We start from the raw sequence: 23,723 nt of genomic DNA on the forward strand, positions 1-23,723 counted from the left end.
GACACGAAGAGAGAGCGTAAAGCTGCCAAGTGGCAAAGCTTTTGGCTTGTCGCCCACACGCACACACACACACACACATATAAACAGCAGGAAGCAGCGCGACTGAAGCTTTCGCTTTGCAGTTCTGCCGCCTGCAGTGGAATTTGTTGTTGCTATAAGTTAGTTTTTTTTTTTTTTTCTTTTTGTTTTATTAAAAACTTGTAGTTTTTGCTGTTGTTGTCGCATGACGCAAATGTAGTCCGGGGGCTGCGCTCATGCCACACAAAACTACAATGTATAACAAGCTGTCTCTCACGTTTGAGTTGACGCCGTCGTTGCCGTTGCCGTTGCTGTCGCTGTTGCCGTCGCTGTTGCCGTCGCCGTCCACTGGCTTAACGCCCTCTACATAGATATGTAGCGCTATCTCGCTCGCACATGACTGCGCCGCATCACTCGCACACAAATTTCTCATGTCAGTTGCATTTTGCATTGGGCGTTAATGTTCAAGGTGATTTACCTTTCTGTGTGTGCGAGTGTGAAGGCGGCTTACCATGTGTCACACTTTTGTTAGAGTCACCCTGTGTGTGTGTGTGTGTGTGTGTGTGTGTCTGTGTGCACACATTCCGCAATTATGCGAAATTATCGATCAAATTTTGTTCTAAGGTCAACTTAAATTGAAAATTAAGTTTCATACGTGTGTATATATACATATATAGATATATATGTATATAAAGTAGTATGTATTGTGAGACCTGTCGTGCATGACTAAAACCATTCCGTGTCATTATTTAGAGTTGCGTTTAACTACACACACATGGAGAGCAGAGTGTATATATATATATATATATATATATATAGAATAGTATATAGGGAATATAGCCTGAGTAGTATATATATCATGTGAGATTTTGTGACATGTTTGCAAAGTTAATGGAATTTAATAGTGTTAGCTAGGAAACGCAAAGAGGAACTTATCTAATGCTAGCTATATATCTTATCCCTAGCCTTCTAAATATATGTATTATCAGAATTTGAGGTTTGCCATTTCAAGATTTGCAATTACGTATTCGTTTATAAAAAAAAAATAAATAAAATAATATAATGTGTTTTTTTTTAGAGTTACTCGAGCTTTTATCATAAACAATTAAGAGGAATGTATAGAAAAGAGTAAAAGCATATGCAGATCCAAAAATCAGACATTTATACTTACAAAGAAAGTGATAATATAAAACAACTCATGGTGTAGGGTTTTCATTATATCTCAAACGTTTTTATCTTTCAACATCCTAAGAAAAATATAGAATATGTTTATTTTAAACTTTTAGTCTCCATATGCACAAAACATAATATATTTTGTATTCGATTCTAAAATTTTCTGATGACATTAGTTCAGATAAAACAGATATCCTGTTTTCCTTAAATCAATCTAGCCATAAGTTCACAAATACAAAAATAAGAAACAAAAGTTAATATCAAATTACCAATAGATCGTAACGGCTATTTTATTGCCAAGTGTCAGTTAGGTCCAAAATAAAAAGGGGAAAATAATCTTTCAAACAAAAACTAACTTCATATGAGAACATTGAGTATTAAATAGATCTATTAAAAACAATGGCTATATATTTCTTTACTTAAAAGCAATTGTTAATAACAAGTTCTAGTTTAATTTGTATCTAAAAACAGAAAAAAATTGCGTATTCAATGCAAAAGCTGTAAAAGCATGCGCTGCCAGTGCAAAGTTTAAGAATGCGTCACAAAGAGGAGCTGAGAACTAAAAATTTGTTTCAAAGAGAGCAAGAGCAAGAGAGAGCTGCAAGTGTTACGAGGCATTTGAAAGGGAAATTGAACTGTGTCTAAATATCAAAACTGGTTTTCGATTGGCTGATTGATTGCACAAGATTCGGAGATATAGCTTTAGGTATAGATATATATAATAATATATATCTACAACTTGTTCTCTAAATTGCCTGCGTGACAATTGCGTAACAATGCAAGCATTTCGTTACTTTTATAGTTTTTTGTTGCCTTTAATTATAAAGCATTGCTATTTGTCAAGTCGCAGCTGATTTCATCATAAATATAGAAGAAGAAAATGTGTACATGAGGTCATTTTGTGGCTTGAACTTTGACAAATTGGCAGCGTTAAAAACGGTGTGTTAACTCTGTATTATACAAGCTATATATTGTGTCATATAAAGAATCAGTTGAGTCTCTGTAATAGCATTTATTACATAAGCACATAAGCTATGTGTATATATATAGAAACAAGGGTCAGCCTGTGTTGTGGGCCAAGGCAGAGAAAAATCAATTTCACTTTCCTTGACCTCTTGGCAACAACAGCAGCAACAAGAGACACAGCACAAAGTCAGTCAACAAAGGATAATTGAGGGTCATTTGAAATGCAAAAGTGAGAAAATGCAGCTAAATGTCGAAATAATGTCAACGCTTTTGCCAGCCTTTGCTGCAGCAGCTACAAATAAGAAAATACCTCCACACACACACACACACACACACACACACCTCTTTCCTTCCCCTTCCCCACACTCCTTTGCCTGCTGTCAATGAGCCAAAAAGCCGAAAAAGCGAAACGAAAATAGAAAATTTGTGTGCACGCGATTTTCTTCGAAACCAATTCGAATTGCAGCATAAAAATCTCTTTTAATTGTTTTGGCCAACTTCAAAAACAAAACAACCAGAAGCTGCTTTACCAGCACAAACAGATACCCTGTAGTCAGCCCTGAGCTGCATTTGATTAATTATCATCGAGAGAATTACATTTTGTTTTTTACTTATGAAAGCTAAATTTCAATAGAAATCTAAATAAAAAGAGCTGACATTCAAAAGCAAAGTGTTTTAAACTAAAAATCGATATTGATCGATTAATATATAGCATATCTATCGATATTTATCGATTTTTTCAGGGCTTAACGAAAGCTATTCGCTGTTTGCGCATACAAAGCTGCTTCACAAGTTTGTAATTAGCGGAATACGATTTTTGAAGTACAAGCTAAAAATCGATATTTATCGATAGCATTTAATGATGTTCACAATCAAATTTTTCTCACATTTGCCTAAGAGATATTCAAAAAGAAACATATTAATGAAGTGTACAGTAATCGAAGCCAAGCTTAAAATCGATATTTATCGATTTCGAGTTAAGGGGAAAGTTGTACGAGAATATAGAATCGAATTGCACTTATTGATATGTTAAATGGCTTCTGTGAATCGTGGATGCTGATAGGGAACATCTATCTGTGCCCCGCTTAACATATTACAACCACAAGACGATCCAACCCCATTTTCCATTTACATTTTTAATGGGTAGCCAGCGCAGCAAAGTTTCCCTCACTTGAATACTACGGACTGTTTGCTGCCCTGCTGACTGGCATAATTAAATTTTCATCAAAATTTTTCAGAGCGTTTCTCAGGTAAGCTCGGCGCATTCAAGCGCAGTTCGTTGGCAACACGCCACCCCCCCCCCCCCCTCCGCACTACCACCCGTCACCCGTCCAGCAACAAGTCTGAAAGAGTGCGTGGAAAATTGGTTTTGATGTGTTGATTGTTACTATTGAAAATTGTAAATTTGAAAAAGAACTAAAATCGAAATAGAAAATAATAATGTTCAATTGAAGAGAGATGTGTAATAACAATTAAATGCTGAATATAATTATATGCAATTTTTGTTTTCAATTTGTGATTTTTTTTCCACTGATTTTCTTTGCTGTTGCTTACTTAAAATTATTTGCACAAATCTTGCTCAATGATTCAATTTGGGCAACAGTTGATTTTCTTTTATTTTACTTTTTACGTTTTTTTCTTTTCTATTCGAGGGTAAATAAATGATAATTTGTTAAACAAAGCTTATGGCTAAGAAATATTTAGTATGGTCAAATGAACTTTAAACAAATTTAATTCAAAGACAACAAAAAAAAACAAGAGAAAGAAAAATCTAACTTAAAATAAAAATAAGTTTACAGTTTGGACTTGCAAAGAAAACCCAAGAATTAACAATTTGAACACTACTCACCCTGTGGCTGCCTCAAGTTGTTGCAGTATTCGTTGTTGTTGTTGCTGTTGCAGTTGTTGTTGTTGCAGTTGTTGTTGTTGCAGTTGTTGCAATTGTTGCATTGGCTGCCAACGGCCACTGGATACCACCAGCTGTGTTCACTTGCTTGCACAATTCAAAGCGAGCACAGGGTGTATCCCAGCGGCAATTGCACTGAAAAAGCTTTTTAGCGAAAGCTTAGCATGGACACAAACCCAGCACGCAGCTCTACTGCAGCTACTCTTGCTCGCTTCTGCTGCTGCATTTGCCGTTGTTTTTTTTTTTTTGGTTCTTCTTGTTGTTTTTGTGAACACACTTTTTCACTCGTTTCTCATGAAAATTTTCACTAGGATTTTGGAGAAATTTGTAATTTACAATGCATTTCATACACTCTACTTCAAAAGCTCCGAGATATATGTTTTAGCATAGATTCAATAAATTTAATAATTTTACGTAATTTTTCATACCAATACATATTCATATTTCCTTCACCTTGTTTAATGTTTGTTTTATATACGTGTAATATTGTTTGTTTTATATATGGTATATATCTATAGTATATATCTGTACTATTTATTGATTTGCATTAAATATGATTTTTAAATCTATTTTTAATCTCTCAGCTCTAAAATTTGTCAGCTGCCCTTGAGCTAAGTCACATCGATTGACGCATATTTAAAATATGGCCAACTTGTACAGTAAAAACTTAGCTAAAGGACAGCTTCCTGGGACGGACATCTCCTTTGCCACATATTAACACTATTGGGCGAAGGATATTTTGAGCGTAAGCGGACAAAAGCTTACAAATTTTTAGCGGTCTGAAATAGACGGAAATAGGACATATGCATCAACAAAATGACGGCGAGAAGTATTGAAACAATCCCAATTTGCAAGGTTTTCAAAAAGTTGTTTTTGTTTCTGTTTCTATTCTTCGATCTAACCTAACCTCACTTACATTTAAATAGCGCGCATCTGCGAGAGCTTTTACTGTAAATTTGCTTGAATCGTCAAAATATTTCCAAATCATTTATTGAGTTTGCTATGGCCGAAAGTTATTTTCCATATCTATTTTTAATGCTCCACATTTTGCCAGCTGCCCTTAGACAAAGTCGCATCGATTAATGTCTATATATGGCATACACATGCATCTATCTAACTGTAAACATATATGTATATTTATATGTGTAAATAATTCAACGCTGCTTACGCATCTTGCTCTGTGAACACGTGTGCGCGTGTGTGTGTGTGTGTGTGAAAAGGTCGAAAGCGTAGTAAACACAAACCAACAAATATGTTGCATATGCCAAGGCGCAATGAAATAATTGTCTATCTGTATCTGTGTGTGTGTGTGTGTGTATGCGTGTGTGGTTTGTGTGCACTACATATATTTCTTAAAATGTAATGTCCATATGCTGGTCGAGAATGAAAATAACAATTTGCATCACATGACACAGTACAGAAACTTTTACACTCACACACACACACACTTGTATTTTTAGCAATTAATCAATTTTCCACACCTGAATATGTTTTGTTATTGTTTCCTTTTTTCGAGCAACGCGCACTTTTATGTCAACTTTACACATACATACACATATATGTAATGTGTTTTTTTTTTTTCTATTACAAGTATGGCAACGCTGCTCTGTTAGGAGCTGCCTGACATCACCGGGAGTGCGCTCTACACTGAAAAACTTTGCGCCTGGCTGGCAGCTAGGAGGCTAGCGTGTAGAAGAAGAAGCAGCAGCATCCTGTCGGCTGCAGCTGTGTTCGCACAGGTGCGCGTCATCGTATCCCAGTAAATATGCAACAGCATTATTTACACACACATACACACACACACAGGCACATTGGTGTACGCAGCGAAAGAGAAAGTGTCGGGCAGCTGGCTTTGGGCATACAACAAAAGCAAACAGTTGGCAGACGTCGGCAGCGACGCAACTGCGCTGCCTTAAGTCACCCACGCAAAAGCTATGCAAAAAGCTTTCGCCTGCTCTCGCATGCTTGTTTGTTTTTATTTTTCTTTTCATATTGGCTGATTTGCAACTCTCACCAACACATGCACAACACAAATATACATACATACATACAAACATACATACCTGCTGCTAGCAAGCAGTCCCAAAGCTTAGCCTAGCAGCTCGCTCTTGCTGCTTACGCCCTCGCTGCTCTCTCTCGCTCTCTCCCTCTCTGTTGAATTCGCGTATACGCTCTGCGCTCCACACTTTGGTTGCCGGCATCGCTTTGCTGCTGGCGTCGCTGTCGCGTCAAGTAAATGGAACACAGCCTTCGGACAAGCGCAACAATAAAAACATTTTCAAGTTCAAGTTGGCCGCTCGCTCAGTGCGCATGGTGCGCATGTCAAGCGCCATTTTTGTTTGCTCGCTCGCTCTCACAGGCACACACACACACACACACACACGTACACACACTCACATGCCAGTTGCAGCAGTGGCAGTAGGGTTGATGAAGGGGGTCTGATAACGTCTCTGGTGCACTTTCATTGTTCTTGTTGCTGCCGCTGTCGCTGCTGCTTTTTGCTGTCGTCATGCGAAAGCTGAACACATTTTGTGGCTCTTCCTCTTCGTTTGCTCGCATGATTTATTTTGGTTTATTTCCTTTTTCTTTTGTCTTTGTGTTTACTTTTATTTCGCAGGCCCTTGTTCTGCTCTATTGTGTGTAGGCGTGTGTTTGTGCTGTCATTGCTGTTGTTGTTGTTGTTGTTGTTGTTGTGGCTGGCTCAATCGCCTGTCGCTAATTAAATTTCAAAGCTGACGCTGTTCCACTAAAAATAAACAGAGAATGTTTGAAATTCCAGAGGAAAATGTTAACTTAACCAAACAAATAATCGACAACTTATATGCGTGTGAGTGCATGCGAAATCGGCTTTGATTTGCATACTCTTCTTCTATGCAAAGCTTTCTCACACACTCTGCTTAACTGTACAAATTTGTTATCGATTTATCGATAGCATACGCTACGTTACACACTGAAATATTTTCAAATGTATTTGTATAAAATTACAAGTTCATGCAACATTCGATAATTCGATAATCAAGAAATGCAAATTTCGCACTTGGCAACCAAATTATTGGAACGCAAGTGAGAATACACATCTATATATATATATATATACAAGCTTAGAGGTACATATATAGTACATATATGTGAATGTTTTAGAGTACACAAAATGAAGGTCACTCGCAGAGTTCCCAGAGATGTTTCAGATGGTTATCTTAAAATTTGTTGATTTGCTTTATCAATCTTGTCGGAATATATCTTCTCTACGTATTAAACTGTTTGTCCAGGAAGCTGAAATGTTCACTGCAGTTACCTTATATGATCAGGTGCACAGTAAGACGGGGTAACGGAAAATTCGACTCGCAAAGAAATGTATTTTCAAAGATCTTTGTGAGAATTTATTTGGCTAATGCGGGTCCAAGGCTTTTGATTAACGAAAGTTTATTGTAGAGCTTAAAGATTCTCACCGCAAGACCAACATAGGCGGAAACCGTTAAAGCCCACACTTAGTTCTTTAGAAATATGTTATTTTAAAATAGAAGTGAAGATCTAGATGGGCAGATTTCAATTTTCCACGGGCGGGTACTTGGTGAAAAAGCAATAAAAGCGAAGGTGCTTAAAAAACACGTTTTAAATATTTATAGTAAAAGCTCTGCTAAGTGGACAGTTATTTTTTCTTAAATTGTACATACATAGATATCAGAAGTCTCAAATCTAAAAGTAATGGATTTTTTACTTTGGATATTCGTTTGTTGTAGAATCCGGCATGTTCGCAGTAAAAGGAGCTGCTTTTGGAACTTTCACTGAATATAAGAAGCTTTTTTGTTAAAATCGCAAGTAACATTATATAGCATACTAATTTATTTCATTTTCTTCGATTTGCTCTAGTAAAAGCTAAGCTTTCAACAGCTCACTTTATGCGTTTAGTTAAATCCACGATTAGTTTTGAAATTCTTAATTGCAAATGTACTTTTCTAGAGCTTTTTAATATGCCTTACATCCAAGGTCTACAAAATTGCAGTGCAACGAACTCGGAAACTATGCAAAATGCAAGTAATATGCACTTAAAATGTTTGGAATTTATTTAGCCCATAAAATGCAGTACTAAAATTATATGAAGCAATATTTTTTTTTTTTTTTTTGGCAAATTGCCTGGGAGCAATTTTTGAGCAGTGTTGCTATTGCAAGGTGTAAGGCTAAAGGGGTGGGGGAGGGACAAGTGTGAAATCGATTTTGAGTGTCGAATATGCTTTTTGTTGCTGTAAGCTAAAAAAAAAATCCATTAAGCCGACACGGCGCCAGGCGTTTAATTAAATGAAGAGCTTACAGTGCTTCTTCTTGTTGTTGTTGTTGTTGTTGTTTTTGTCAGTGCAGCTGACGCAACGGACGAAGCGGAGTCGGGGCGAGTGCAATTGCAGGCGTGCAAGCCGCAGCGACAGCGACAAAATCATTTCAATTAAAGCTCCGAGAGAGCGCAAAGAGAGGAGCGCGCGACAGATACGATAATGAAATAAAAATGGCATAAGGTAAAACAAAAGAAGTGCGAATAAGTGTTGAAACGTCAAAAGCAAAGCCGACGGCGAATCTAAACCTAATAACTATTATTTGCCTTTCAACGCAGAAATGTTAAACAGAGAAAGAGAGCGATTGAGAGAGAGCGAGAGCAGAGTGCACAACTGTAGTTGGCAAAGTGTGCGTTATTTTGTATTATTTGTAATATGTTTCGTTAAATTTTGTGTTTGATGCGCGTTGCTTTTTGGTTGTGCTTTTCGTTGGCTTCCTCTTCCTCTTTGTTTGACGCTGCTCTCGTTTTGTCTCTTTATCATGCCCTCTCGCTTTGACCTGCTGTCTCGCTTCTCGCTTGCGCAGCGAAACGTGCCAAACTGGTTTATCACACATTCACACACACACAAACGCACGCTGTGGCAACTATTGCCTATTCGCTCGCACCCGCTGGCCGCATGCACAACTAGTATCTTAACCTTGAACTTGAAACACATACCCGCCGCCGCCATCACCTCGACACACTGAATGACAATAACAACAACAGCAATAATGACGACGGCGCTGCCAACGCTGACGCTGACGCTGACGCCAGCAGCGTCCCCATCTCCGTACAAGCAGCATTTTGGCTTTTTATTTTTGCTGCTTTCCTCTTTTCACTCGTGCCATGTGTTTGCGCTTTACACTGATGCCTGTGTTTAGATGTACATACGTGTGTATGTGTTTGTGTGTGTGTGTGTTTGTATTTAGCGTGTTTTCAGCTTTCTTCATAATATTGTCTAAAGTGTTCGCACTTGAATTTGTTGCCTGCGCTATCGATTAGTTTATTTTTTTTTTTATTAATTAATTTAATTCTAACATTGTTAGCAATTATCAATGCGAACCTTTTCTTTAAATTTGCTAAGCACAGTTGCCACTTTTACCGGGAAAATTCCAAAATTAGAAATCTCACAAATATTTGTTGTTCTTCCAATCGCTGTTATCGATAACAAGCGATATTTCCTTTGATAACAAAAAATAGTTCCCTTTGATGGAAATGTCCAAAATACTCTTTGTTCTTCCACTTTTGAGTACAATTGCTTTTATCGATGACAACTATAGTTTCCCTATATGAAAATAGGCAAAATGCTTTTTGGGCTTGCATTTTGCACGCAAACGCTGTTATCGATAACAAGCGATAGTTCTATTTGATGAGAATAAACGATAGTTTTAACAGCGCGTACTTATTGATGTCTTTTATGTAAAAATCCGTTCTGATGACGCCACTTTTTGCACCTATCACAAAAAGCGCAAAGATGACGTCCCCCCAGGCCCCCTCTCACGCTAGCTCCCCCTCCTGTTGCTCTGAATTCGCATGCCGATTATTACGTAAAAGTTTTTCAAATCTCACAGCTTGCGCAAACAAAAACACAACACGCAAGCAAACTTGACTCAAAGTTTAGATATAAATACACACACACACACTCGGAGAATGCCGCACTTATTTCTGTGTACTTGTTGTTGGGTTTTGCGGTCACCCAGCTAAAGGTAAGGCGGGCAGGCGGGGCAAATGTCACAATTCTTGATTGCGAACCTACGAGATACAAATACATTTGTACGTGTAGATATCTGTGTGCATGTGCATATATGCAGATGTATCTGTAGATGAGTGGGCAGCTAGCAAATGCATCGCAATGCATTGCACTCGATTGTATTGTTCATATCTGGAATATATACTACATATACATGTGTGTATATATCGTATTTAGTGCGGTTTACTATTTCACAGTATTGTTTAACAATAGTCATTTCATATTTATATAATAAGCGCGATTGTTAAGAGACAACAGCTCCAAAAACAGTTGCTCAATTAAAAGGCAGTTAAACTTTGACTATAGTCACGTGATGGATTATTATAGAATTTAAAATAGTTGAAAAAAACGTCCAAAACTGTGCGTTAGGCATGCTTTATATATCTCCAATTACGTATTGCTCAATACAGTGAAAACCCGCTTAAACGACAACCTCATCTCTTAGAATAGGATAGAAAAATCTTCATAAAATTAAACTTTTACAATTATTTGTTTATAGTCAATGAAGAAATGTAACATTAAGGCTTATGAATAATTGATCATTTATTAACTTTTAAAGATTTCTTCGTGTCAATATTAAGCACGATGAAAAAGAGGTAAAACACACAGAACATGAACTCAACTCTGACATGCACGCAGCACTTGTTTGTAATTCTCAACTGGTTAAGGTATCGAAGAGGGGATTAGGCGTTTGCAATCCCTGAGTTGAAAGCAAAGACTGCAGAACAGAATGGTTTTTGAAATACCTTTCTTATGAATATAACTAGTTTTTTTATTGGTCTTTAGTTTAATAAAATATAACCAACATTGGGGTCGACCTAACTGTCAGAAGAAGCACAAAAATAAACTAAGAAATACCGAATCAGGTTATCTAGGAAAATAAAAGTGGTCTCCTTTTATGAGTTAAGCATTCCAATTTTTGTGTAATAGTAATTTGTACCCAACGGAGATTTGAATAATTCGTAAAGTAGAGTCTTTTTTAGAATTTGCACTTGCGATCGACTGTATTATTAATCTTCTTAATTTTTATATCCCATAAAAATGGATCTATTCAAAAATATATTATATATTTTATAAACTGTATGAATGTATCAATTAGGCTAATTCCGCATTTCTTACACATTTCTGAAAATGTCACATTTTTACAACATGCAACATACAACATTTACAACATTCTCACATTTTTCAAAAGTGACTTACTTTGATGTCGAATTATTTGACCTTTGGGAGGAACACTTTGCGGCGCTTCGTCAAATCAAACTGATAATCAGTTTATAAAAAAAAGAGGTTCTTTTGCCATTTATATTTTACCGACAACTGGCATTTGTTAATGGAATCGCAGAATTTGAAGTTTATAAATGTAAGCAATCTTGAGCAGAGTGGAATCAGGGGCTATTATTCTCTAGTTGTAACTGCTTTTAATTATTGCTCTGAAATTAGAGCTTTCCAGAAATTAGTTGCGGCCTTTAAAATTCACTTAAACTTGAAACGAAATTTCTTTCAATCGACAATTTCATTAAATATTGTTGCTTGTTTTTTTTTTTCGGCTTATGTATATATTCAAATACATTTTTCATTTTTTTTTCAACTGTAAGAAATTTAGCTTTTAGTTTTGGTAAAAACACATTTTGTATCTAGATGTTTTTCACTTTTGTATATAAATCCCGAAATTGTGTTATTAATTTAACTAGTCTAGTAAATTCTTTCTCAAATTTTCACTGCAGCTATACATTGAAGAAAAGAAGTCAAAAGTGTTGAAGAGCTTCAAAGGAATGACAATTTACATGCGCAGTGTTACAAAATGCCTCCAAAATATTCAAAATGGTGATTTTGTTTTCAATCTACAGTAATAGAAAATGCCTCTCACTGTTTCAAGAGTTTTGCAACACTGAGTTTGAATTTGTTACTCAATTATTAATTTTACAAAAGGAATTCCTTTTGCCTTTAAATAAAATGTTTAAGGCGGCGTTATTGATAAATCAATTATTATTAAATAACTTAAAATGACTTGCAAAGCATCTATCACAACTAAATAACTTTTGATATAGCAAATGGAAATTTTACTCAGCATCTGTCGTGCCTGCTTTTTCGCAGAGTTTGAAAGTTTCTTCTTTTTTTTTTTTTATAAACTTTATTTAGCCATTTGGCTATTAAATGCGAAATTCTAATGAATAACTGCAAGCTGGCAAGACAAACACACACACACACACACACACACACACACACACACAAATTTTGCTACGCATAACTTCTAAAGAAATTCATTTTATTGTTTTTCTTGCGCTTTGTTGTTCTATCATTTTTTGCTTTAGGCTTATTGTACATACATGTACATATGTACGTATGTACATACATACACATATACACACTTTCAGTTTTTTGTTCGCTTGTATTTAGTTGTTGCTAATTTTGTTTTTAGTTTTCGCTTCTTTTTTGTCTTTTTGTTTATGTTATAAATATATTTTTATAATTCAGCAAATGCGGCGCCGGCGGCGGCAAAAAGAAACTGTTATTGAAGGAATGCCGGGGCGCACGTATGCAGGCATGTATGCATGTGTGTTTGCATGTGTGTTTGCATGTGTGCATGCATGTGTGTATGCATGTGTGTGTGTGTGTGTGCGTGGCGTTCCATGAAATGTTAGTAAACTTTTCTTTTAACAATTGCTGCCTCTCTAAGTACAACAGTTATCGCAACGAAAACAACAACAAATATATGAATAGAAATAAAACGTAACTACGACGCAATACCGTTTACTCACACTCTTTTTGCCATGTTCTTCGCATCTGTTAACGCAGATTTGCTTTATTTTTGTTCATTTTTGGGCTTTTGTCGTTTACAGCTTAAACGGGGGTTGCTTGCGGCATTTGGCGTGGCAAGGACCAAAACAACGACGTAATATATATACAGTATGTCAATAAAGTGTTTTTACTAACAAAAAAAAACTAATTTTTTGGGTTTAGTTGAAAATAAATGTACCTAAAAGTGAGAATTTTTTTTCAATTATAATTTATTTCGATTCTATATTTCTCCTAGAACTTAATGGCAAAAAGAATTGTTAAATAACATTACCCAAACATTTTATAAAATTAAAAAACTAAAAACATTCACATTTTATGCTGTCAATAAAGTGTTTTTACAGCTACGGTAAATTGTTTTGCCGTTCTCTTTTGGGTGATCCCGTTAGATTTGGGCCCATGCGTTTTGGCTTCTCTTGTGTCTTCGACTTTTCTTGTCATTTTCTATTGCAATTTATAACGTTTTGCTTTAATTTTATGAAAAATAAAATGCCAGGAAAAAGAACAACTTTTGAAGTCGCTCAGCTGGTGTATTATAACCATCAGATGGGACGTCAAGTCTCGGAACTGGCTGATATGTTTAATTTATCAAAAGCAACGATATACAACATATTAAACAGAGCCAATAAGGAAGATAGGCTAGAGGCAAAGCCAGTATGTGGTCGACCCTGCAAAATTTCTGACAGAGATAAGCGAAAAATTCTGAGAAAAATTGAGAAAAATCCACAAATTTCGCTTAGGGATATTGCTCAGGAGTTCAAGGAAGAAAGTGGTGTTGATGTGTTACATGAAACTGTCCGAAAATTACTGAATTCCAATGACTACACATCACGAGTTGCCAGGAAAAAACCTCTACTATCGGCGGCGAATATTTTGAAGCGGCTATCGTTCGCTCAAGTCCATGTAAATAGTTCGAACGATTTTTGGAGTAACGTCATATTCTGTGACGAAAGCAAGATGATGCTATTCTACAACGATGGGCCATCCAGAGTCTGGAGAAAGCCACTAACAGCGTTGGAAAACCGCAATATTATTCCAACCGTTAAATTCGGAAAACTATCAGTGATGGTGTGGGGGTGTATTTCGAGCAAGGGTGTAGGAGATTTGACCTTCATTGAGAATACCATGGATGCTAGACAATATCTGAGCATTTTACAGACACATCTCGTCAGTAGTGCACAGAAATTTGGATTCTATGAGGACAATAAGCCAATTTTTAAATTTTACCAGGACAATGACCCGAAGCATAAAGCTCATATGGTAAGAGTTTGGCTGTTGTACAACTGTGGAAAGGTGTTAGACACTCCACCACAAAGTCCAGATATGAATCCAATAGAAAATGTGTGGTCATATTTGAAAAAAAAAGTCGCAAAGCGGAGTCCAAAATCAAAAACTGATTTAAAAGCTGCTGTACTGGAAGAATGGCAGAAGATTCCAGAAACATACATACAAAACCTTATTGTTTCAATGAAACGGCGATTGCAGGCTGTATGTGACGCTAATGGCAGCCACACAAAGTATTAAAAAAAAATATTCCTGTTTTTTTAACATTGTTATTTAGTAATAAAGTTTCGTGTAAAAACACTTTATTGACAGCATAAAATTTGAATGTTTTTAGTTTTTTAATTTTATAAAATGTTTGGGTAATGTTATTTAACAATTCTTTTTGCCATTAAGTTCTAGGAAAAATATAGAATCGAAATAAATTAGAATTGAAAAAAAATTCTCACTTTTAGGTACATTTATTTTCAACTAAACCCAAAAAATTAGTTTTTTTTTGTTAGTAAAAACACTTTATTGACATACTGTATGTATATCAGCATATATATGTACGTATGCATATTTATATCCCGAATTTTAACTGCCGTTTATTTCCGCATTCCGTACACAAACTGCGCAACGGACACGCGTACACCCGAAAAGGAACTGCGCTGCGATCAGTTAAAGGTGCCGCTGCTCAATGTCGTCGCCGTTTCGACTCAGGCCGCATGGAAAGCCCGATGGGTGCGTGCGTGTGTGTGTCGTTTGCTGCTGCGACGTTAGCGGCGGCAGCGCTTCTATCTTCTATTATTCGCTCTCACAGCACGCTCACTCACACTCTTAGCTAAGTTTCGTTAAGTTTTCGACGTTTCTTCCTGTTCCTGTTGTTCTTCCACACTTCCATACCACCATAGTTGCCCTACTGCCCCACACACCGATGTTGCCTTTGTTACCATCACACAACACGTCGTGGCCTTCAGCCGCATATCTAACTCTCTCTATCTCTCGCTCTCTCTCTCGCGCGCTTTTACTCTTTCGCTCAGTCTTTATGTTCTGTTCTGCTGTTCTCTGCCGTTGTCATTCTTTCATTCATATATTTTACTTGTCCCTTGCGCAATGTTGCCAGTTGGCGTTCTTTGCTTATTATGTATGTATGTATGTATGTTGTGTGTGTGTGTGTGTTTTTGTATTTTTTATCCGTATGCGTGTGCGCGTTGCTGCATTTGTGTTGGTGTTCACGCTTTGACTGTGCTTTTTGCGCTCCGCTTCGTAAAATGTTTTTGCCTTTTATTTGGCTGTCTATGGTTTATCTACATATGCCCGTGTGTGTGTGTGTGTGTATGTGAGCTTTACTTTTGCTTTTTGTGGCTGCTTCTTAGTTTCTGTTGTTCTTTCGCTGCATGTTGTTTGCCGTCCTTCTGCATGGGGATTGCACGCAAAAGAGAAACTTACAACAGGATCTCTTAGTATTTAAATGCATACATACGTATGTATGTACATATATGTACATATGTACATATATACATATGTATAAAAGTGTCGTTATTCGTCAAAACTGGATCCACAGTCCTAAATGTACAGCGTACATGCATACATACATACATATGAACATATGCATTTGATGTAACTGGCGTTTATTTGTTTCAATTGTGTTTCATTCCTGATAAAGGTACGCACACACACACACACACACACACACACACACACACACACACATACATACTTGATGGATGTCGCAAGAAGTGCAGCGAATTCAAACTAAACTTAGAGTTGAGCGCGTGTCGTGCTTTTTTTTTGTCACGAGCAAAACACGACGTAAATTTGTGAAATTTCAATATAGATAATTAAATTGTAATTATACTTTATTACAATTTTTCTTAAGAGGATTCCAGAATAAAGAGAAGAAAAAATCGCAAATAAGATATTTTGGCTCTTATTTCATTTTAAACTAAAAAAAACTTGATGAAATCATACAAACTTCAATAAAGAATTGTATTTTTCTTTTCCCGAAATAATAATAATTCGCAAATTAAATTCAACTTACGAATTTGTTGTTCTGATTGTTTTATTATATATATATATATATTTTTTTTTTATATTGCATAAGAATATTTGTATTTATATACTATATATATAATAAAAAAAAACCTAAGAAAACTCGAAAGTATTGTGCATATATAGAGTTCCTTAAAAAATATCACATACCCCATGTGGTATATATTGTGATTTTTGTAATATCTATAAAAACTCTTATATTAGAAGTAATATAATAGATCTGGAGATGATTTTGCGGTGATTGTTGCTTGTTCTAAACCGCAAATATGTGTCAACAAACTTATTTTTTACTAGATATATTGATCCTTACCTGTTTTAATACGACAGCCATAAGGCGCAAAGCGATTTTTCCTCCTTTTGCAGTATTTTTCACACGAGTTTTCACCTGTATTTGGATGATGCAATGTTTTTTTTTGTACTTTCTTTCGTTTCATTTTCACTGACATTTTTTCGCATGCATCATTTAAAATTTTTGCATACAAAAGCAGAACGGAATCACATGTTTGACACGTAATACCCGCAGGTGAGATATAGATGGATAAATACTTATATATACATATGCATATATACAAATTTTCTTTCACCATATTCTTGTTTTGCTTTCAGATTTTGTTTACTTTCATTAATTTTGCTCTGCTTTTCCGTAAAAATGTGAAATTGCACTTACTGACAATAGGAAATATACGAAATATATGTACATACATAGTTCGAGTACAATTGGAATATATTGTTGTTATTTTCGAGCAGTCACCAGTTTTGCGCACTTCTCAAATGAATTTTAGGTGTTTTTTTTTTTTTTTGTGTTTGCACAATTAATTTGTTATTGTTGTGTTTTTTTGTTTTAACTCTTATTGTGACTTTTTGGGTTTGTCAAATTGAATTTAATGTGATCGTTGATTTCATTTGCGTGTCTAATTATAATTACTATATATTAAAATTCAGCTTATTTATTTTTTTTTATTTGTTTTTGATTATTATATTCAACTCCTGTCGCCAGTGTGCACTGATTTCTGGTTTGGACTGTTGGGAATGGTACGTTGTTCGCTGCTCGCCTGTCGCGCTTTCAATGCCAAGCACAGCAGAAAGTGCCAGAGACACAGGCCTTCGACGTTGTCGTCGCTGTCGCCGTCGCTGTCGTCGTCGTCATCGTCGTCGTTGCCGTCGTCGTTGCTTGTCGCCGTCGTCGTTGAGCCGAACGGCTTTGAGGCGAATTTAGAGTCTAAATTTTAGCGTATACCAACTGCAGCTGTGGGGGAGCGCTCGCCTGCATGTGTATTTTCAGAGTGCATGCGTGTGAGTGTGTGCTTGTGTGTGTTTGTGTCGCTGAGTCAGCCTGAGCGCAGCCAGTGCCAAACACGAACCAGGCGAGCAGCCAAGCGACCCAAAGCTCAGCTCAGTGCGGTTCAAGTTCAAGGATGTTATGCAATAAAGCGCATACAAGAGCAGGGCAGCTGAAGAGTAGGAGGAATATACATATGTACATGTATATACACTACACAGCACATGCACATACCGTATGTACATACATACATACATGTGAGTGAATGCATATAAAGGAAGCTGCTGCTCGCTCGCACCAATTCCAAATTCGCTGCTGATCTCACACACACAGGCACACATACTCGCTGCTGCTGTTAGCTTGTGCAGTCTACCCTGACCGCGCCTTAGTTACTGTTACATGCATATGTATGCATGTACATATGTACATATGTGTCTGAGTACATATATAGTAGTTCTTGTATATATGTATGTGCAAATTGTGTGCTCTGGGCCTGGGCTAACCGGGCTGCAATTGTATGTATGTATGTATGTATGTATGTATGTATGTAGATATATAATTAGCGCATTTACTGACTAACTGCAGCAGCAATAACAGCAACAATAGGCGCATATGTGCACACACCCACACATACATACACCCATATAAAGATGTGTATGTGTACACATATGCATATATTTGCTTACAGATAAATGTGCGTGTGTGTTGCAATTCGCGAGCGTCTTTGCCCTTTTGGCACCCCCCCTCCAACCCGATCCATCCCTTTGAATCGCTTAATTGAATTTGTTTGGGCTTGTTAGTGTGCGTGCGAGTGCTTATATACAGCTGTATACGTATATACATATGTACATATATGTAAATGCGTATGTACGTGTGTGGGTATTTAAGTGCGCCACGCTCTTTGGCTTGTTTATTTAATTGTTTAATTTAATTAAATGCTACAACTGCAGCGTTCGCATCGGGAAACTGTGTATCTGTATCTATACAGAACTGTCTATCTGTATCCGTAGCTGTATCTGTATGCGTACCTGTTTGTGCAACAGATGATATTGCAAGCCTTCGCTTTTATAGGTTAGTCAATCTGCCGCTGCTGCTGCGCTGCTTTCTTATGTCATGCGCTGCGCAGTCTTATTAGGGCTACCTAAAGGCACACTCACTTACACAAGTATATGTCCATTTATAGCTAGCGCTGAAACTACAGCCGCAGATGTCCACTTGAATATCCCAGTTGTACTCTACATGTTCATAAAGCTGATGCGACAGGGTTGAACTTTCCTCTATACAACTTTGAATTTAAATATATAAAATAACAACTGCAATAAATGTTCAACAATAACTTTATAAACGCGTGTGGAAATGATCTAAAAGTAAAAATATTGCTTTCGTTTTCCACCCATTTTTCACAATTGAAGGCGGCATTCATATAATGGAACTACTCCTGATATACTACCTTCTTTGAACTTGACGCTGACCACATAAATTAAAACGCTTTAAGCTAAAACTTATTAAATACCATGCGAAAATTTAGGGTATGAATGTTGCCCTTCTATTTCCACGATCAAAAATGCTTATTCCCAAATGGAATTTAACTTTTCTAGTCTTGCGATTTCAGCTGGGTATGTAAGAAATTACGTATACGTATGTACTCTATAAAGCTATCTAATTTTGTAAAAATAACGTCTTGTTCTAAGCAACAAGCAGATGAGAAATGTTTGCTTTGAGTCACTGTGACCATCGCCACAGACAATAAGTAAAGTTGAGTAGAGAATAATGTGAAATCCCCTGCTAAACTCGTGAATCTCCGAGACCAAGTGTTTGTTTATCATAAAGTCAAGTTCTCCAGTCGTGTAAAATAAGGTATACGCCTAATCTGGTAATCTGTAAATTTCCTGTTAAACAGGGCTATGCAAGAGAAAAAATATGAGCCAAAAATATTTGTTTACTATACAAAATTGGCATAAATAATATTTTTATTTTGTATACAAAGCAAGCAAAACAATTTGTTGAGGTGGGAAATGACTGCTGAAAGCGGGAAACTTGGCTCAGCGCGATGTGTGCACATACATACATACACACCTACATGTGTATATATGGAGAGCAATGCATATATTGAAAGTCCATATTGACTATTTTCATATCTATTATAAATTCTGTGTATACGTTGAGAAAAGTGAAAAACAACCGAGCGCAATTTGCGAACGTGATGAAATAGTGACTCGGGCAAAGCAGTTGTATCGGTTCGCTGCGAGAGAGGGAGATGGTTAGGACTGGCTGTATACATTTCGCAAGCAGTGTAGACTGCTGGCTGTTGCAGCAAATTCGCCCTTTGCCGTCGCAGCAGCGCATGTCAAGAGTAGGTGACCTTGACAGTGAACTTGAAACAAATGCTACAAGGATTGTGCTGCTTTCTGTATGTAAGTATGTATGTATGTATGTTGGATTGTGGTACAATGAAATGAAACGGCGAAACGGCATCGTAGGCACTGCTAAACGAACTGAACGAAAATGGCAACTGAGCGGGAGCGCACTCACCAGAGAGAAGAGCGCGAAAAACAAACAAACAACAACATGCATTTGAAAGCTTTGACGCTGCAGCTGCAGCTGTGTAGCTTGGGGGCGGGCAACTGCGCGCTAGTATTTGTGCTTGTATTTGTACCTTATATGACTATAAAATACCACATTCACCACTCTCTCTCTCTCTCTGTCTCTCTCTCTCTCTATCTCTCGCGCGCGTTCTCTCGCACGCTCTCTGGATGAATCATCGCTGCCGCGGCGAGAGCGACTTGTTGTCTGCAGTCAACATTTGAAATATGTGCCAGAAATTTCGCTTTCATGTTTCACTTTCGCAAGTGGTAAAGAGGGATGGGGGCGATTTTTATGCAATGCTGCCAAGCTAACAGTAAACATACTTACGTGCATATGTATGTATGTATAAGTGCACGTTATGTTCGTGTGTGTGCGTGCCGCTCTGGATAATAAAATATGTAATATTCATTTCGATTTCATTCGACACTTGCAGCTTGCAGTTGCAATTGGAATTGGTCGAGTTTATTTCGTACTCTCAACTTTGGCATTTCACGTGTGTGTGCGTGTGTGTGTGTGTGCGTGTGTATGCATGCCACAAAAGTAACAGCCCTTCGCAGCTCCACCCCCCACCACCCACTCTTAATGACTGCATTTGCCCCCCACTTGCGTCAATGCCAACGTCAGCACTCACAAAGGGCGTTGCAAGTTCAGTTACTTGGTTTAGAGGCAGCAAAGCCGTTGTACCTTAGGCTAAGGCTTAGGCTAACGCTCTGTTGAGAAAAGTTTGCGGCAATTACAGTGGTTGTCAATTGAATTGAAACAGCTGAAAATTATGAGAGAACTTAATGAACGACAAACCAAAAAACACAAATCACAAATTGAAAAGAACCGCGGCGAATATATACTAAAAAAAATATCTATTTATAAATTCACTTAAAGCATTTTATAACGAATCAATAATCAAACATTTGCTCACACAAACAACTGTAAATAGTAAATAATAACAGTTCGACGCTTTCCACTGACACTTGAAATATTCGCCCTAAAAACACCTGACTCTTGCGTACACGCCCACAAGAGCGACTAAAGCGAAATTTGAAACCAGCGAATCTAGTAAAGATGCAAACGTAAGCGAATTGCGATAAGACTTGGACCCAAGCGAATGGTCAACAAATTGTGTATGCAATGAGATATGAAGTTAATAAAGCTGGGAAATTGTTTTCAGTAGGCCGCCCAGATTTCCGGGCAATGCAATTGGAAAGTTTATGAGCTTTTCAAATTGCCAAAAAAAAAAAAAAAAAAATCAAATATATGTACATATGAAAAAACAAAAAACAAAATGCAAATGAAGAGCGCACTGCTAGACACTGCGCAGCAGAGTGCAAGAGAGAACGTTCCTATGTATGCGTATGTACATATGCAAGTACATATCTGTGTGCGTGTGTGTGTGTGCGCGCGATAACCTTGAGACTACTTTGAATTTTTAGCTGGGCAAAGCAGCGTGCATAACAGAGAGAGCGATAGCTAGAGAGCGGGAAATGCAGGCGAGCAGGCTGCAGTTCGCTTTCTGTTTGCTGCTGTGCTTGTGTGTGTGTGTGTGTGTGTGTGTGTGTATATACTTTAAGCTTTTCGCTTTGGCAAAAATTTCTTGCGATGCCCCTTGTGTCGCACTCTATCGTCTTTGCGCTCGCTCATGCGCTGCCCCTCTCTCACACAACCGATTTTTTTTTTTTTGTGCAAATGCAACTCACGTTCAAGGCCAGTATCAAAATGCATTAGTATAAGAGCACACACAAACACAAACGGTCTCTCTGCATCTGTTTGTGTGTATTGGTGAGCTGCTGTCGTCAGTTGTCAACTGTATTTGCTTTGCTCTAAGAACGTCCAGATGCAAATAGATGGGAAAACTAATTCTTACATGCATACACACATATATGTGTGCATGTATGTATATGTGTGCTATGCACACACACATACATACAAACATTTATATACTTTATACACGATGCACTTATAATCAATAATTTGCAGCTTCTTGGCCCTACTTATGTTCTCTACAATTCGTTTTCTGTACTGGAGGTAGTTTTTTTTTATATTTTTTTATATATTTTCTTTTATGTTCTTGCTTCGTGTTTGCCAAGCCAAAGATGGTCTTTGGTACAGTGCATTGAGTAATAAAAAAAAGCTTTTGATCCAAACGCCTGCTCTTTCTCTTCATTACTCAATGTCTGTCTACAGTGGTCCCTCGGAATGCGAACCTTAAGGAATGAGTCGAAAACAAATTATTTTTAAATACACATAAGCTAGTATGTTCGTTTGTTATACATGAAGTATTAATCTTCAGTTCTTTATTTGACTTGATCTTCCATTTTCAAGAAAATTCCAACTTCGGTAAGTTTCCATTTCCGAGGAACTACTGTTTGCAACTGAAATTAGTTCACCTCATCGAATTCTATTCAAATGCAGTCGTATCTTATCATTTTCACATATCATCTAATTTAATCGCCCTGCATAAATATGAAGGAAACGTTTTTTCATGGCATTCTGATCGGGCTCTATTGGAAAACATTTACTATGCCTTCTCCAGTTGCTCTCAAACTGTCGACTGCGAGAGGAATGCAATCAGGCATGAAAATTACAGTAGCTGTTACATACATACACACATGTGTGTGGGTGTGCCTGAGTGGGGGAAATTAACTACTTATTATTATAGTAAAATTGTCATTATTGTTGTTATATTCATTTATTTATTTTTTAATTTTACTATGCAATTTTCTATTATGGCGGCAAAGTCGTAATCGACGAACAAAAAAAAAAAAAAAACAACAACAGAAACTATGAACAAAAATCGACGCAGGGAAGTTGGCAAATAATCAATGGAAAGGGGGGTTAGCGGGTTAAGATGAGCACCCTAAGAAAATGGCGGGCAAATTGAGAATTTCTTGGAAACTTCTTATCTACATGGCAGAGTTGCCTTTTCCTGGTCAATAAATGATTTCAGTTCATCTGCTCATTTGATGAATCGAACTAAGTACTTTCTCAATTTTCGTGAAGTAGTTTATTTAAGCTCCATTGTGCTTAAAAAGTTTGCTGAACCTTATGAAGTACTGAACGATAATGGAACGTAAATAACGTAGATGATGATGATGATGATGATGATGAAACTTTGTGGGATACGTGTACGTGAAATTGGAACAACTATCAGAAGAACAACTGAATGATGTTGGAACTTACATGAAATGCTGAAGAAAATCAAAATTCGAAAAAAAGAAAAAAACAGTTATCTCAAGTAAAAAATGCACTTGTGCGTCGGCCGGGAATCGAACCCGGGTCAACTGCTTGGAAGGCAACTATGCTAACCATTACACCACCGACGCCACGCTTGAGAACGATTGAATAAGCGTGATTGAACGATGTGGAAACTCATGAACTAATTTGAATGAGGATGTGACAAATTAGCGCATGAGTCATAATACTCAACAAATACTGCGTAGTATCGGGATTGAACGAATTGGGACTCAACAGACTCAAATGAACGTGTCACAGGTTCTGAATGCCCCTTTTGACCCAGCTCAGCTACGCCTCTGCCTCGCATTTTTGTATACACTTAAAAGCATATAGATGTTTGATAGAGTGCGATTACACACTAACACACACACACACACACACACACACCCACACACACAGC

The 23,723-nt window shown here is 37.1% G+C and overlaps 1 long non-coding RNA gene and 1 other non-coding gene across 4 annotated transcripts in view; both read right to left on the reverse strand.

Annotated features, from left to right (window-relative positions):
- The window catches only part of LOC116650284 (uncharacterized), a 31,209-nt gene extending 11,792 nt beyond the window's left edge, over positions 1-19,417 (reverse strand). Inside the window, exons 1-3 of one of the 3 annotated variants that reach the window (XR_011416281.1) lie at positions 16,898-17,353; positions 16,541-16,615; positions 164-6,809 (exon numbers count right to left, since the gene is read on the reverse strand). This is a non-coding gene — a long non-coding RNA (uncharacterized lncRNA). Of the gene's footprint in view, positions 1-163; positions 6,810-16,540 lie in introns of those variants that run through there. The other 2 variants (XR_011416280.1, XR_004303254.2) reach the window with 2 other exon arrangements.
- Positions 19,418-23,340: 3,923 nt separating this feature from the next.
- Positions 23,341-23,412, reverse strand: TRNAG-UCC (transfer RNA glycine (anticodon UCC)). Its single transcript has one exon. It is a non-coding gene; the product is annotated as a tRNA-Gly (tRNA).
- Between the last annotated feature and the right edge of the window lie 311 nt (positions 23,413-23,723).

The sequence above is a fragment of the Drosophila virilis genome, chromosome 2, assembly GCF_030788295.1.
Source record: "Drosophila virilis strain 15010-1051.87 chromosome 2, Dvir_AGI_RSII-ME, whole genome shotgun sequence".
NCBI lineage: Eukaryota > Metazoa > Arthropoda > Insecta > Diptera > Drosophilidae > Drosophila > Drosophila virilis.